Below are 15372 nucleotides of genomic sequence, written 5' to 3'. Positions count from 1 at the left end.
GCTCCTGGCTGGGACATGAAAGAGCTCTACTGACAGGTAAAGGCCTCTGAACCTTAAGGGTGGGCTTGTGAAGGAGTGACAGTTCCCACTTCCCTGGGTTGTGATAAAGAACAACAGACTGCCTTGTGGAAGCCCCCAGCCCGGGGTCTGAGCACCAGGCACCCAGCTTACCTCTACACCTTCCCTTTCTCTCAGTCTTATTGAGTTCTAGGGATTCAAAGTCCCCCCCCGCCTTTAATTGCATTTATTTTAATGCTGAATTTACTCCTGTGCCATAAGTTTTTGTTTCTTCAGTTTCTTCTGGGATATCTTTTTCTTCTGGGCAACCTCCTCTTCTGGTTTAGGAACAATCTGTTCCTTTTCAGTAAGGACCATCTCGATGTGGCAGGGAGAGCTAATGTGTGGGTTAATCTGACCACGAGCTCTGTAGGTCCGGTAGCGCATCTTAGGTGCCTTGTTCACTTGGATATCTTCAATGACCAGAGAATCTACATGGAAACCCTTAAGTTCAGCATTACTCCCTGCATTTTTAAGCATGTGCAGCAAAAATTCAGCACTCTTTTTGGGCCACTGACCTTGTGTCCAGCCCCACTGCTTGGCCTGGGCGCACCTGCCAACCCCACCATTGTAACGTCGGAATGATACTCCGTGGATTTTCATATATACATACCCGTGATGGCCTGGGCAGTTTCACGAGTGTTCTTAAAGTGAACATAGGCCGGGTGCGGTGGCTCAAGCCTGTAATCCCAGCACTTTGGGAGGCCGAGACGGGCAGATCACGAGGTCAGGAGATCGAGACTAGCCTGGCTAACACGGTGAAACCCCGTCTCTACTAAAAAAATACAAAAAACTAGCCGGGCGAGGTGGCGGGCACCTGTAGTCCCAGCTATTGGGGAGGCTGAGGCAGGAGAATGGCGTAGACCCGGGAGGCAGAGCTTGCAGTGAGCTGAGATCCGGCCACTGCACTCCAGCCTGGGCGACAGAGCGAGACTCCGTCTCAAAAAAAAAAAAAAAAAAAAAAGTGAACACGAAGATTGGAACCTCTTGATTTGCATGATTTTGTGGGGTTCTCTGGGTCAAGTGAATAGCGAACCATTTTCACAGATTACCTCAGGCTGCTTGAGGAAAGAGGAGGAGTGGTGGCTTCTGGGAGAACTCATGAGAACTTCGAATTGAAAGTTTTACATACATCGCCCCTTGAGTTCTCACAATGAGGTTGGAATTTGTTCTCCTTAAACAGATAAGGAACTGAAGGCTCAGAGGAGCTACACAACTTGCCCAAGGTCACAGAGGGAGATCCAAGAAATTCACAACCAAGCCATGAAAAGAAATAGTTACGGCCGGGCGCGGTGGCTCAAGCCTGTAATCCCAGCACTTTGGGAGGCCGAGACGGGCGGATCACGAGGTCAGAAGATCGAGACCATCCTGGCTAACACGGTGAAACCCCGTCTCTACTAAAACTACAAAAAAACTAGCCGGGCGAGGTGGCGGGCGCCTGTAGTCCCAGCTACTCGGGAGGCTGAGGCAGGAGAATGGTGTGAACCCAGGAGGCGGAGCTTGCAGTGAGCTGAGATCCGGCCACTGCACTCCAGCCTGGGCGACAGAGCGAGACTCAGTCTCAAAAAGAAAAGAAAAGAAAAGAAAAGAAATAGTTACTCAGTATCCTATGCACCCAGCACTGACTTTTATCATTATTATTATTTTGTTGTTGTTGAGACATAGTCTCGCTCTGTTACCCAGGCTGGAGTGCAATGGGGTGATCTCGGCTCACTGCAACCTCCACCTCTCGAGTTCAAGCAATTATCCTGCCTCAGCCTCCCAGATCGCTGGGATGACAGGCGTACATCACCACGCCCGGCTAATTTTTGTAATTTTAGTAGAGATGGGATTTCACCATGTTGGCCAGGCTGGTCTCGAACTCCTGACCTCAGGTGATCTGCCTGTCTTGGCCTCCCAAAGTACTGGGATTACAGGTGTGAGCCACCGTGCCCAGCCCCAGCACTGACTTTTAAAAATGCTCAGTGGCTCACACCTGTAATCCCAGCACTTTGGGAGGATGAGGGGGAAGGATCACAATCACAGGAGTTTGAGACAAGCCTGGGCAGCATGATGAAACACCGTTTCTACAAAAAATACAAAAATTTACTGGGCATGGTGGCATGCACCTGTGGTCCCGGCTACATGGGAGGCTAAAGCAAGAGGATCGCCTGAGACCAGAAGTTTGAGGCTGCAGTGAGCTGTGATCGTACCACTGCACTCAGTCTGGGTGACAGAGCAAGACTGTCTGAAAAAATAAAATAATAAAATAAAATAAAATATATAAATATACATCGTGATCCCCACTGCTAGACCCCACACAGGCCCTAAGGAACTGACAGAACAGGGTAAAACACAGTCTGGCCGGGGGGAGCCTGTCCAGCGGGTGCTGCTACACAGATGGGGAGGTGAGGGCAATGGGGTGTGTTGTGCTCAGTAGCCTGGGACAGGAAGAGAGAAAGAGGTGGCATTTACTGCTTCCTGGGGAACAGCAGGAGTTCCCAGACTCCCTCATTCACTGAGAACATCCTGATATTTCACCTGGTGGCGAATTGTTGCTGGTGGCGGGACAAGGCAGAGGAGGGCCTTCCAGGCTCCCTCAAAGACATGGAGTCAAGAAGCTGAGGCATATATCTTTCCTGTTCTCCCAGAGGGACGCACTCTCCTCCCCCTCCAGCCTGGACAGCATTGCATTCATTTTTCTCTTTTGGTTTCTTTTGTGTGTGATTTTTTTTTTTTTTTTTTTTTTTTTGAGACTGAATCTCACTTTGTTGCGCAGGCTGGAGTGCAGTGGTGCGATCTCGGCTCACTGCAGCCTCCATCTCCCAGTTCAAGCAATTCTCATGCCTTAGCCTCCTGAGTAGCTAGGATTACAGGTGCGTGCCACCACACCTGGCTAATTTTTTTGTATTTTTTTTTAGTAGAGATGGGGTTTCACCATGTTGGACAGGCTGGTCTGGAACTCCTGATCTCAAGTGATCTGCCTGCCTCGGCCTCCCAAAGTGCTGGGATTACAGACGTGACCCACTGCGCCCTGCCTCATTTTTATCTTTTGGCATTTAGTTTCTCTGTTAATATTACGGTCCTGTCATTCATATGTTCATTTGCAGAATGCATATTTCTTTTCTTTTCTTTTCTTTTGAGACAGAGCCTCACTCCTCACTCCAGTCTCCCAGGCTGGAGTGCAGTGGCATGATCACAGCTCACTGCAGCCTTGACCTCCCGAACTCAAGCAATCCTCCTCCCTTAGCTTCCCAAGTAGCTGCGACTATAGGCGCACACCACCATCCCAAGCTAATTTGACAAATTTTTTGTAGAGACAAGGTTTCCCCATGTTACTCACGCTGGTTTCAAACTCCCGAGCTCGAGCAATCCTGTTGAGATTACAGGCATGAGCCACCGCACCTGGCGTACATTTCTTGAATGCTAACTGTGCACATGACACCGTACGCTAGTTGTGTGAGGCACACAGATATGCATGAGGCATCCTGACCCCCGATGGCCACTAAGAGGGAGTTACATACATAAATAATCATAATACAAGGAAGAAGATGTTAAGTGGTCCAACTAAGGTTAAGATAAAGCATTATAAAAGTTCAGAGATGAGAAAAATAATGTCCAAAGGGCGGTCGGAAAAGATTTCATGGAGGACGCAACATTTGTGTTCACTATAGAAGGAGAAAGGACAATTTTTAAATTTTAAGGAATAGCTGGGTGCAGTGGCTCATGCCTGTAATCCCAGCACTTTGGGAGACCAAGGTGGGTAGATCACCTGAGGTCAGGAGTTCGAGACCAGCCTGGCCAACGTGGTGAAGCCCCATCTTTACTAAAAATACAAGAATTAGCTTGATGTGGTGGTGCATGCTTGTAATCCCAGCTACTTGGGAGGCTGAGGCATAAGAGTCACTTGAACCCGGGAGACAGAGGTTGCAGTGAGCTGAGATAGTACCACTATACTCCAACCTGGGCAACAGAGTGAGACTCTGGTCCAAAAAAAAGAAAAAAAGTTAAGGAACAAGCTGAGATGTGCTTTCTGGTTAGAGGGCACAGTGTGAACCAAAGTAAGTTCTGCAAACGTTTGGATTATGTGACCCTTTAAACCTGTGAGGCCATGTTGGTATAGCTGGCTCACTACTACCTCCCCAGCAACTGGCCTGGCACACAGAAGGCACTCAGTAAAAATTTGTTGCCTTTTTTTTTTTGAGACGGAGTCTCGCTCTGTCGCCCAGGCTGGAGTGCAGTGGCCGGATCTCAGCTCACTGCAAGCTCCGCCTCCCGGGTTCACGCCATTCTCCTGCCTCAGCCTCCCGTGTGGCTGGGACTACAGGCGCCCGCCACCGCGCCCGGCTAATTTTTGTATTTTTTAGTAGAGACAGGGTTTCACCGTGTTAGTCAGGATGGTCTCGATCTCCTGACCTCGTGATCCGCCCATCTCGGCCTCCCAAAGTGCTGGGATTACAGGCGTGAGCCACCGCGCCCGGCCTTTTTTTTTTTTTTTTTTTTTTTTTTTGAGACGGAGTTTTGCTCTTGTTGCCCAAGCTGGGGTGCAATGGCATGATCTCGGCTCACTGCAACCTCTGTCTCCTGGGTTCAAGCGATTCTCCTGCCTCAGCCTCCTGAGTAGCTGGGATTACAGGAACCTGCCATCACGCCTGGCTATTTTTTTGTATTTTTAGTAGAAACGGGGTTTCTCCATGTTAGCCAGCTGATCTTGAACTCCTGACCTCAGGTAATCTGCCCACCTCAGCCTCCCAAAGTGCTGGGATTACAGGTGTGAGCCACCGCACCCGGCCAAAAATTTGTTGCTTTGATCAGTGGTTGAGTTTGGCTGGAGTGTAGGGAACTTGGAGAGGGACAATAGGCAGAAGGAAAATCTTAGTTATTCATTGCTGCACAACAAATTACCTCAAATCTTCGCGCTTACTACAACAATAAACATTGATTATCTCTCAGAGTTTCTGCAGATCAGGAATTTGGGAATGGCTTGACTGGGCAGTTCTGGCTTGAAATCTTAAGAATTGCAGTCGCATTTGGATAGGGCTGCATTGTCTGAGGGCTTGGCTAAGGCCAGGGGATTCCCTTCCAAGGTGGCTTACTCACAGGGCTGGCAAGTTAGTGCTGGCTTTGGCAGGAGATCTTGCTTCTTCACCATGTGGGCTCCTCCACAGGGCTGCTTCAGGGTCCTTATGGTGTGGACATTGACTTCCTCTAGAGTGAGTGGTGGGCATGGAGGCATGCACCTGTGGTCCCAGCTACATGGGAGGCTGAAGCATGTAGTGAGTGATCCAAGAGACAGGATGTAGGAGGGAGCTGTAACCTCTTCACAGCCAAGCCTTGGAAGTCACTTCTGTAACATCACTTCTGCTACATTCTGTGCACTAGAAGCAAGTCATTTAAGTCTGACCCACTTTCAAGGGAAAGGGAATCAGCCTCCACCCTGGAAAGGGGAAATGGCAAAGAATTTGCAGGCATATTTTAAATAACCACAGACCATGAGGGCAAGAAGGTTTGTCTGCTCAGAACTCAGGGGTTCTTCAGCTGAGTGGGACTCCAAGGGATCCAGCTTTCTGTGGGGATCCAGCGGTCCTGCCCTGGTACCATCTATCCAAGGGACTGTGGGCTTCCGGCAGCAAAACCAAGAACCAAGGCAAGACCCAGTGCTGCCTGCTGTTGAGAAATCTGAAGTGGGTCAGACCAGAGCAGGGGGTGCTCACCATCTGGCAAGCACATAGCAAGAGGACATGAGCCCTTTTGCCCCAGGAGAGTCAGGAAAGGCCTCCCGGGGGTGGCATCTGAGCTGCATTCTTTCAAAGCTTTTATTAGGCCTAAAGTGTGGGGCTGGGTGTATACACAGAAGGTTAAACGCACCTGGTGTGGCGGCTCAGCAGGCATCGGAAGCCACACAGGAGAGCTGAGGCCTGAGGAGACCCCCACTGACCATAGCAGCAGACACTGTCTCTGCCCTGCAGCTGGTGAGACCTTTCTAATGCCACTTGGTGTTGGCATACAGCTTTTCAGATGGGCGTGGACTGTCCCACAAGAACTCCGTGAGCTCCGTGGGGCAGGCTAAAGTGCGCTGGAGATTGTATGTGTAAACTGTTTGCTCATTTCCCAATCAAAGGTCCCTGAACATTGTTGGGGTCTTCTCCGCCTTTCTGCTCCTACTTCTCTGAATGTGCTTACCCTATATGGGCCTGTTTACCTCTCTGCTGCTGCTGCTGCTGCTGCTTCTTTTTTTTTTTTTTTTTTGAGACAGAGTTTCACTCTCATTGCCCAGGCTGGAGTGCAGTGGTGCGATTCGACTCCCGGGTTCAAGCAATTCTCCTGCCTCATCCTCCCAAGTAGCTGGGATTACAGGTGTGTGCCACCATGCCCAGATGATTTTTTGTATTTTAGTAAAAACAGGATTCCTCCATGTTGGTCAGGTTGGTCTCAAACTTCCGACCTCAGGTGATCCACCCGCCTTGGCCTCCCAAAATGCTGGGATTACAGGTGTGAGATACTGCGCCCTTTTTTTTTTTTTTTTTTTTTTAATGGAGTTTCACTCTTGTTGCCCAGGTGGAAGTGCAATGGTGTGATCTCGGCTCACTGCAACCTCCATGTCCTGGGTTCAAGTAATTCTTCTGCCTCAGCCTCCCAAGTAGCTGGGATTACAGGTGTTTGCCACCATGCACCTGGCCCTTGAACTTGCTTTGTCTAGGTACTGCACATCACCTCAGAACCAGAGAACAGCAATGATGTCAGTGGGAAATCCCACAATTGCCAATTAGTGCAATTGGCACTAATGTCTAGGGTGTAAGCACCTAGAGAGGGCAGTGGTTAAAATGAATGTATATGTAGTTAAGGCTGGATGAGGTGGCTCACACCTGTAATCCTAGCACTTTGCGGGGCTGAGGTGGGAGGATCACCTGAGGTCAGGAGTTTGAGACCAGCCTGGCCAACATGGTGAAACCCTGTCTTTACTAAAAATACAAAAGTTAGCCAGGCTTGGTGGTGCATGCCTGTAATCCCAGCTATTTGGGAGGCTGAGGCAGGAAAACTGCTTAAACCTGGGAGGCAGAGGTTGCAGTGAGCCGAGATCGCACCACTGGACTCCAGCCTGGGTGATAGAGCGAGACTCCATCTCAAAAAAAAAAAAAAAAAAAAAAAAAAATTAATATATATGTAGTTAAAATTGAGTTGTATGCATATTGCCTTTTACTGTATATAAATTATTCCTTTATTAAGCAAAACAAATAATATTAGTAACCCTGTACCTGATGCTCACCATAAGAGAGACCTACATGTGTGCTAAGTAATGAATCAAATCGCATTACCCAACAGACCTCATCCTGTGTAAGTCTCAGTAGTGGGTAGGGTTTCAAAGAAGTAAAGAGTGGCACTTTTTGAAGTGCCAGCTTATCTTTCTGGGGTCCCTCAGTGTTAGAGTTTAAATGCAAGCATTAAGCCCTCTCAATACTTTTCGTTCACTTCTCTAAAATTTTGGTAGGCTGGGCATGGTGGCTCACACCCGTAATCCCAGTGCTGTGGGAGGCACAGATGGGAAGATCACTGAAGGCCAGGCGTTAGAGACCAGCCTGGGCAATGAAGCGAGGTCCCATCTTTAAGGAAACAAAAATTTTTTTTTAATTAGCCAGGACTGGTGGCATGCACATGTAGCCCCAGCTACTGGGGAGGCTGAGGCAGGAGAATCACTTGAGCCCAGGAGTTTGAGGTTATAGGGAGCCATGACTGCACTCCAGACTGGGTGATAGAGCAAGACCCTGTCTCAAAAAAAAAAAAAAAAAAAGATAAGTAGTCCTGGCATGGTGGCTCACACCTGTAATCCCAGCACTTTGGGGGACTGAGGCAGGCCAATTGCGTGAATCCAGGAGTTCAGGACCAGCCTGGGCAACATAGTAAGACCCCTTGGCCGGGCATGGTGGCTCGCGCCTATAATCCCAATACTTTGGGAGACGGATGTGGGCAGATCACCTGAGCTCAAGAGTTCAAAACCAGCCTGGCCAATATGTGAAACCCCATCTCTACTAAAAATACAAAAATTAGCCAGACTTGGTGGTAAGCACCTGTAATCCCAGCTGCTTGGGAGGCTGAGGCAGGAGAATCGCCTGAACCTGGGAGGTGGAGGTTGCAGTGAGCCAAGATTGCACCATTGCACTCCAGCCTGGGCAACAAGAGTGAAACTCCATCTCAAACAAACAAACAAACAAACAAAAAATCATAGCAAGACCTCATCTCAAAAAAAAAAAAAAAAAGAGAGAGAGAGAGAGAGGGCTATGGTCTTTGGTTAGCACCCTTTCTTGGCCTGGAACATCCAGCACAAGGGGCAAGTGGGTCAGAAGAGATGAACTCAGGGCTGGGTGCAGTGGCTCATGCCTGTAATCCCACCACTTTGGGAGGCTGAGGCAGGCGGATCACCCAAGGCCAGGAGTTTGAGACCAGCCTGACCAATGTAGTGAAACCCAGTGTCTACTGAAAATACAAAACTTACCTGGGCTTGGTGGCGCATGCCTGTAATCCCAGCTACTTGAGAGGCTGAGGCAGGAGGAGAATGACTTGAACCTGGGAGGTGGATGTTGCAGTGAGCCAAGATCCCGCCAGTGCACTCTAGCCTGTGTGACTCTGTCTCAAAAAAAAAAAAAAAAAAAAAAGAAGAAGAAGAGAGGAACTCAGGGCCTATGAGACCACAGCTAGGAGCACACATCTACCTTCTGCATTACAACAGGCTACACCCCTCCCTGTCCAAACAATCTGGGTGAAAGCCACCTCCAAGCATTTCTCCTGGCATGCATCACCACCCCAGAACCTGCTCAGAGATCAGCACTGATGTCAGCAGGGAATCCCAGGCAATCAGCAGCGGGGTGTGCAGCCCGATCTGTCTCTCTGGGGCACCCAGGTGAGAAAAACCCTACTGGTTTTTTTTTTTTTTTTTTTTTTTTTTTTTTTTTTGAGACAGAGTCTCGCTCTGTCGCCCAGGCTGGAGTGCAGTGGCCGGATCTCAGCTCACTGCAAACTCCGCCTCCCGGGTTTACGCCATTCTCCTGCCTCAGCCTCCCGAGTAGCTGGGACTACAGGCGCCCGCCACCTCGCCCGGCTAGTTTTTTGTATTTTTTAGTAGAGACGGGGTTTCACCATGTTAGCTAGGATGGTCTCGATCTCCTGACCTCGTGATCCGCCCATCTCGGCCTCCCAAAGTGCTGGGATTACAGGCTTGAGCCACCGCGCCCGGCCACCCTACTGGTTTTTTATGGACGTTCCTGGCTCAGAGAACTTGGCTAAGATGCCACAGGCACCATGCAGCAGCCAGGTTATATATCTGCCCATACCCAAGACCCACAGGGGTGCTCAGCAACCTTCCTTAGAAACAGGAGACAGAAGGCCAGGCGCGGTGGCAGATTACACGCCTGTAATCCCAGCACTTTGGGAGGCCGAGGCAGGCACATCACTTGAGGTCAGGAGTTCAAGACCAGCCTGGCCAATATGGTGAAACCCTGACTCTACTAAAAATACAAAAATTAGCCAGGCGTGGTGGCAGATGCCTGTAATCTGAGCTACTCAGGAGGCTGAGGCAGGAGAATGGCTTGAACCCTGGAGGCAGAGGTTGCAGTGAGCCAAGATCGCACCACTGCACTCCAGCCTGGATGACAAAGTGAGACTCCTTCTCAAAGAAAAAAAGAAGAAGTATGATGCTATGTACTCCAAAGTCATGCTGACTGGGTTCTAGTCATGGTTCCTTCACTGATGAGCTGCAAGGCCTTCAGATGATGTATGATGGTACCAGAACCCAATGTGTCCTTGATAAGTAGAATCAGGATCAATCATCATTATCATCATCATCATCATCATCATCATCATCATCATCATCATATTTTAGTTCTATTGGAGGGGGACATAAGTTGGCCATGACAGGTTGTGGGTTTTGTCACCTACAACATGCAAAGAAACATGGAAAAGAACATAGGGGACAGAACAGAGAGCTGAGACGTGGAGCATGGGCCTGGGAGGCAGGTCACACACAATCACCTAGCCCTGTTCTCAGCAGGAAGAATCCGTTCTCGCTCAGGTCACTTGCTCAAGCTGGGGACTAGCTGCCCAATTTAGATGGGAAAGTCACTGGAGAGGACCTTGTTCAGCCAGTGAACAAGAGAAATGCCCACACTTTCTTCCAAGATAGAATCTGAGGGGGCTGCACCTCACATGATTCCTCTAAGCTCCTCCTGGACTCCTGGCCACTGTGACTGTTGTTCATATCATCAGGAATGAAGCCTGAGCAACTAGTTTGATGCCAGGGCATCTGGTTGCAAGCACTGGCTTTGTCACTTACTAATGGGTGACCTTGAGCAAGTTGGTTAAGCTCTATAAACTCCAAGTTGCTCATATATAAATGAAACAGTCATAAACCCTCAATTCCACAAAATTACTGAGAGGGTCAAGGAAGATAACAAGGATGAAACTACGTGAATGATAGGGACAATTATTATTAAATAGCACCCTGGCTGGGGCTTCTGGATTCTGGTTTTGGCCCCACCCTTCTCCTAGGGTAAATCCCTTCCCTTCTCTGCACATTCCAAATAGTCAGGTTAAAAGAATCTCTGTGTTTGGCCAAGTCTGACAGTCAACGATGAGATGACCGTGGTGGGAAAAGCAGGCGATGGGAACTGCTGGAAAGTCCACACGAGGCCAACAGACAACAGCAGCTAGTGCTGAATGATGAAAGGAAGTGATCCCACGTGGGCGGCCCAAGATTCTGGCAGCCCTGGGCTTAGGCAGGGAGGCCCCAGCTGATTGGCCTCAGTTTCCTGAGCAGCTCCGGGACGCAGCCCACCCCTGAGCGCCCGGGCAAAGCCGGGGCAGGGCCACTCAGAGTGGGAGGGGCAGGCCGGGCAGACATTACGTCATCTGTGCGTGTATAAGTCATAGGCCCACCCTCCCGGGGCCCCAGCAGCTCTTACGCTCTCTGGCCAGGATCTCTGAGTTCCTTGCTGTGTCCCCAACCCTTCGCATTCCAGGCTCCCAAGGAACTGAGCTGGGACCTTCTGGGCTTCTGTCCAAGTAGCTCGTTCTAATTACCCCACCCCTTCATCCCCCGGGAATAAACAATATAGCCTTAAACAAGGGCCTCTGCTCAGCCTTGAGGAAAACACTGGGCCATGGTGAGTGTTTATTTCTTTATACCCACACTTTGTTCCAAGATAGAACCTGAAGGAGCTGTATTTATTCTCATTCTCCTGTCCCCTCCCTGGACTTCCAGGCACTTCGAGTGTCGCTTGCTCACGTTCACAAGACCCTCTGGGATAGCAGAGGGGACAGGTTTTGAATCAGAAATGTGGGGGTTTGATTCCAGTTCTGCCTCCTTAGTAACTGGCAAGTCTCCCAGTCTCTAATTTCCTTGTCTACAGAATGGGTCTACAGAATGGGACTCACCGGGTTGCTGTGAAGGTGATTTGACTTGGGGCATGTCAGCTGGCTATGCACAGTAGGTGCACCTGAGATGACCTTCCGTTCTCCTTCACCTTTCCATTACACCAGGATTCTCAGACTTGAGAACCACAGGAGGGTTATTAAAGCTCAGATTGCAGGGCCCCACCACCAAAGCCTCCGATTCAGATCCTGAGGTTTGCATTTCTAACAGGCTCCCAGGCCTGCTGCTGCCGCTGCTCCAGGAGCCACACTTTGAGAACCATTGCATTAGAAACTCCTGACTTCAAGTGATCCCCTGCCTCGGCCTCCCAAAGTGCAGGGATTACAGGTGTGAGGCATTGCGACAGCCCCAGGTAGTTTTGTTTTGTTTTTTTTTGAGATGGAGTTTCACTCTTGTTGCCTAGGCTGGAGGGCAATGGCGCGTTCTCGGCTCACCGCAACCTCCACCTCCCAGGTTCAAGCAATTCTCCTGCCTCAGCCTCCCGAGTAGCTGGGATTACAGGCATGCACCACCACGCCTGGCTAATTTTGTATTTGTAGTAGAGATGGGGTTTCTCCATGTTGAGGCTGGTCTTGAACTCCTGACCTCAGGTTATCTACCTGCCTCGGCCTCCCAAAGTGTTGGGATTACAGGCGTCAGCTACTGCACCTGGCCAGTTTTTTGTTTTTTTTTGAGAAGGAGTTTCACTCTTGTTGCCCAGGCTGGAGTGCAATGGCACGATCTTGGCTCATTGCAACCTCTGCCTCCTGAATTCAAGCGATTCTCCTGTCTCAGCCTCCCAAGTAGCTGGAATTACAGGTATGCACCACCACACCCAGCTAATTTTGTATTTTTAGTACAGGCAGGGTTTCACCATATTGTTCAGGTTGATCTCAAACTCCTGACCTCAGGTGATCTGCTCTCCTCGACCTCCCAAAGTGCAGGTGTTTTTTGTGTTTGTCTTTGTTTTTGTTTTGTTTTGTTTTTTGTTTTAAGACAGCATCTTGCTCTGTCGCCAGGCTAGAGTGCAGTGGCATGATCTCGGCTCACTGCAACCTCTTCCTCCCTGGTTCAAGCGATTCTCCTGCCTCAGCCTTCTGAGTAGCTGGGACTACAGGCGCGCGCCACCACACCCAGCTAATTTTTGTATTTTTAGTAGAGATGGGGTTTCATCATGTTGGCCAGGATGGTCTCGATCTCTTGACCTTGTGATCCACTGCCTCAGCCTCCCAAAGTACTGGGATTATAAGCATGAGCCACTGCCCCTCACCAGTAGTTTTTTAAATAGCTTTATTGATATATAATTTACATACCATAAAATTCACCCATTTTCAATGTACAGTTTAATGAGTTTTAGTAAATGTAGAGAGTTGTGTAACCATCACCAAAATCCAGTTTTAGAATATTCCCATTATCCTAAAGACTTCCCTCTGGCCCATTTGCAGTCAACTCTCATGTCCACTCCAAGCTGCAGGCAACTCCTATTCTGCATTCTGGCTGTATGTTTCACCATTTCTAGGAATGTCCCATATATGGACTCATACAAGGTGTGGGCTGTTGTGTCTGGCATTTTTCAGAGAGGTTCATCCATGCATCAGTATCAGCATGTCATCAGTAGCTCACTCCTTTCTACTGCTGAGTAGCATTCCACTGCATGGATGTACCACAGTTTATTCACTCACCAGTGACAGACATTTGAGCTGTTTCCAGGTTTTTTTCCCAGTTTTTTCTTTTTTCTTTTTCTTTTTTTTTTGTGAGACGGAGTCTCACTCTGTCGCCCAGGCTGGAGTGCAGTGGTGCAATCTCAGCTCACTGCAACCTCCGCCTCCCGGGTTCAAGCAATTCTCCTGCCTCAGCCTCCGTAGTAGCTGGGATTACAGGCGCACGCCACAATGCCTGGCTACTTTTTGTATTTTGTTTTTAGTAGAGACGGGGTTTCACCATGAACTCCTGACCTCGTGATCTGCCTGCCTCGGCCTCTCAAAGTGCTGGGATTACAGGCATGAGCCACCACACCCGGCCTTTTTATTTTATTTTATTTTATTTTATTTATTTTATTGAGACAGAGATTCTCTTTGTCACTCAGGCTAGAGTGCACTGGCATGATCTCAGCTCACTGCAACCTCTATCTCCCAGGCTCAAGTGACCCTACTGCCTCACCTCCCAAGTAGCTGGGACTACAGCACATGCCACATGCCAGCTAATTTTTGTATTTTTAATAGAGACAGGTTTCCTCATGTTGCCCATGCTTGTCTTAAACTCCTGGGCTCAAGGGATCTGCCCACCACAGCCTTCCAAAGTACTGGGATTACAGGTGTGAACCACTGTACCCGGCCTGTTTCTAGTTTTATGAGTAAAGCTGCTGTGACCATTCATGTACAAGCTTTTGTGGGGGCATTGTATTTTTTTATTTTATTTTATGTTTTTGAGACGGAGTTTTACTCTTGTCACCTAGGCTGGAGTGCAATGGCACGATCTAGGATAACTGCAACCTCTGCCCCCGGGTTCAAAAGATTCTCCTGCCTCAGCCTCCCAAGTAGCTGGGATTACAGGCATGCGCCACCATGACTGGCTAATTTTTTTTTTTTTTCTTGAGATGGAGTTTTACTCTTGTTGCTCAGGCTGCAGTGCAATGGCACAATCTCGGCTCACTGCACCCTCCGCCTCCCAGGTTCAAGCAATTCTCCTGCCTCAGCCTCCCGAGTAGCTGGGATTACAGGCATGAGCCACCGCGCCCGGCCTAATTTTGTATTTTTAATAGGGACAAGTTTTCTCCATGTTGGTCAGGCTGGTCTCAAACTCCCGACCTCAGGTGATCCGCCTGCCTTGGCCTCCCAAAGTGCTGGGATTACAGGTGTGAGCCATTGCATCTGGCCTATTTTTTATTTTTGAGATGGAGTCTTGCTCTGTCGCCCATGCTGGAGTGCAGTGGCACAATCTCGGCTCACTGCAACCTCCGCCTCCCAGGTTCAAGTGATTCTCCTGCCTCAGCTCTGGAGTAGCTAGGATTACAGGCACACACCACCACACCCAGGTGATGTTTTGTATTTTAGTAGAGGCGGGGTTTCACTGTATTGCCCTGGCTGGTCTTGAACTCCTGAGCTCAAACAATCTGCCTGCCTCGGCCTCCCAAAGTGCTAGGATTACAGGCGTGAGCCATTGCACCCAGCCTATTATTATTATTATTATCATAATTATTTTGAGACGTAGTTTTGCTCTTGTTGCCCAGGTTGGAGTGCGGTGGTGTGATCTCAGCTCACTGCAACCTCCACCTCCAGTTTCAAGCAATTCTCTTGCCTCTGTCTCCCAAGTAGCTGGGACCACAGGTGCACGCCACCACAGCTGTCTAATTTTTGCATTTTTAGTAGAGGCAAGGTTTCACCATATTGGCCAGGCTGGTCTTGAACTCCTGACCTCAAGTGATGTGCCCGCCTCGGCCTCCCAAAGTGCTGGTATTACAGTATTACAGCCGTGAGCTACTGCGCCCGGCCTTTAAATGCTTTTTTTTTTTTTTTTTTTTTTTTTTTTTGAGACAGAGTCTCTATCCACCAGACTGGAAAGCACAGTGGCGAGATCTCAGCTCACTGCAAGCTCCGCCTTCCCGATTCATGCCATTCTCCTGCCTCAGCCTACTCAGTAGCTGGAACTACAGCTACTATGCCTAGCTATTTTTTTTTGTATTTTTTAGTAGAGATGGGATTTCACCGTGTTAACCAGGATGGTCTCAATCTCCTGACCTCGTGATCCACCTGTCTCGGCCTCTCAAAGTGCTGGGATTACAGGCGTGAGCCACTGCGCCCGGCCTTTTTTTTTTTTCTTTTTTTGAGAAGGAGTTTTGCTCTTGTTGCCCAGGCTGGAGTGCAGTGGTGTGATCTTGGCTCACTGCAACCTCTGCCTCCAGGGTTCAAGCGACTCTCCTGCCTCAGCCTCCCAAG

The 15372-nt window shown here is 49.2% G+C and overlaps 1 pseudogene; it reads right to left on the bottom strand.

Annotated features, from left to right (window-relative positions):
* Positions 1-233: 233 nt before the first annotated feature.
* On the bottom strand, positions 234-1176 carry LOC119625692 (large ribosomal subunit protein uL22-like; annotated as a pseudogene).
* Positions 1177-15372: the final 14196 nt, after the last annotated feature.

The sequence above is a fragment of the Chlorocebus sabaeus genome, chromosome 22, assembly GCF_047675955.1.
Source record: "Chlorocebus sabaeus isolate Y175 chromosome 22, mChlSab1.0.hap1, whole genome shotgun sequence".
NCBI lineage: Eukaryota > Metazoa > Chordata > Mammalia > Primates > Cercopithecidae > Chlorocebus > Chlorocebus sabaeus.
This window is presented reverse-complemented; position numbering and strand designations above follow the sequence as displayed.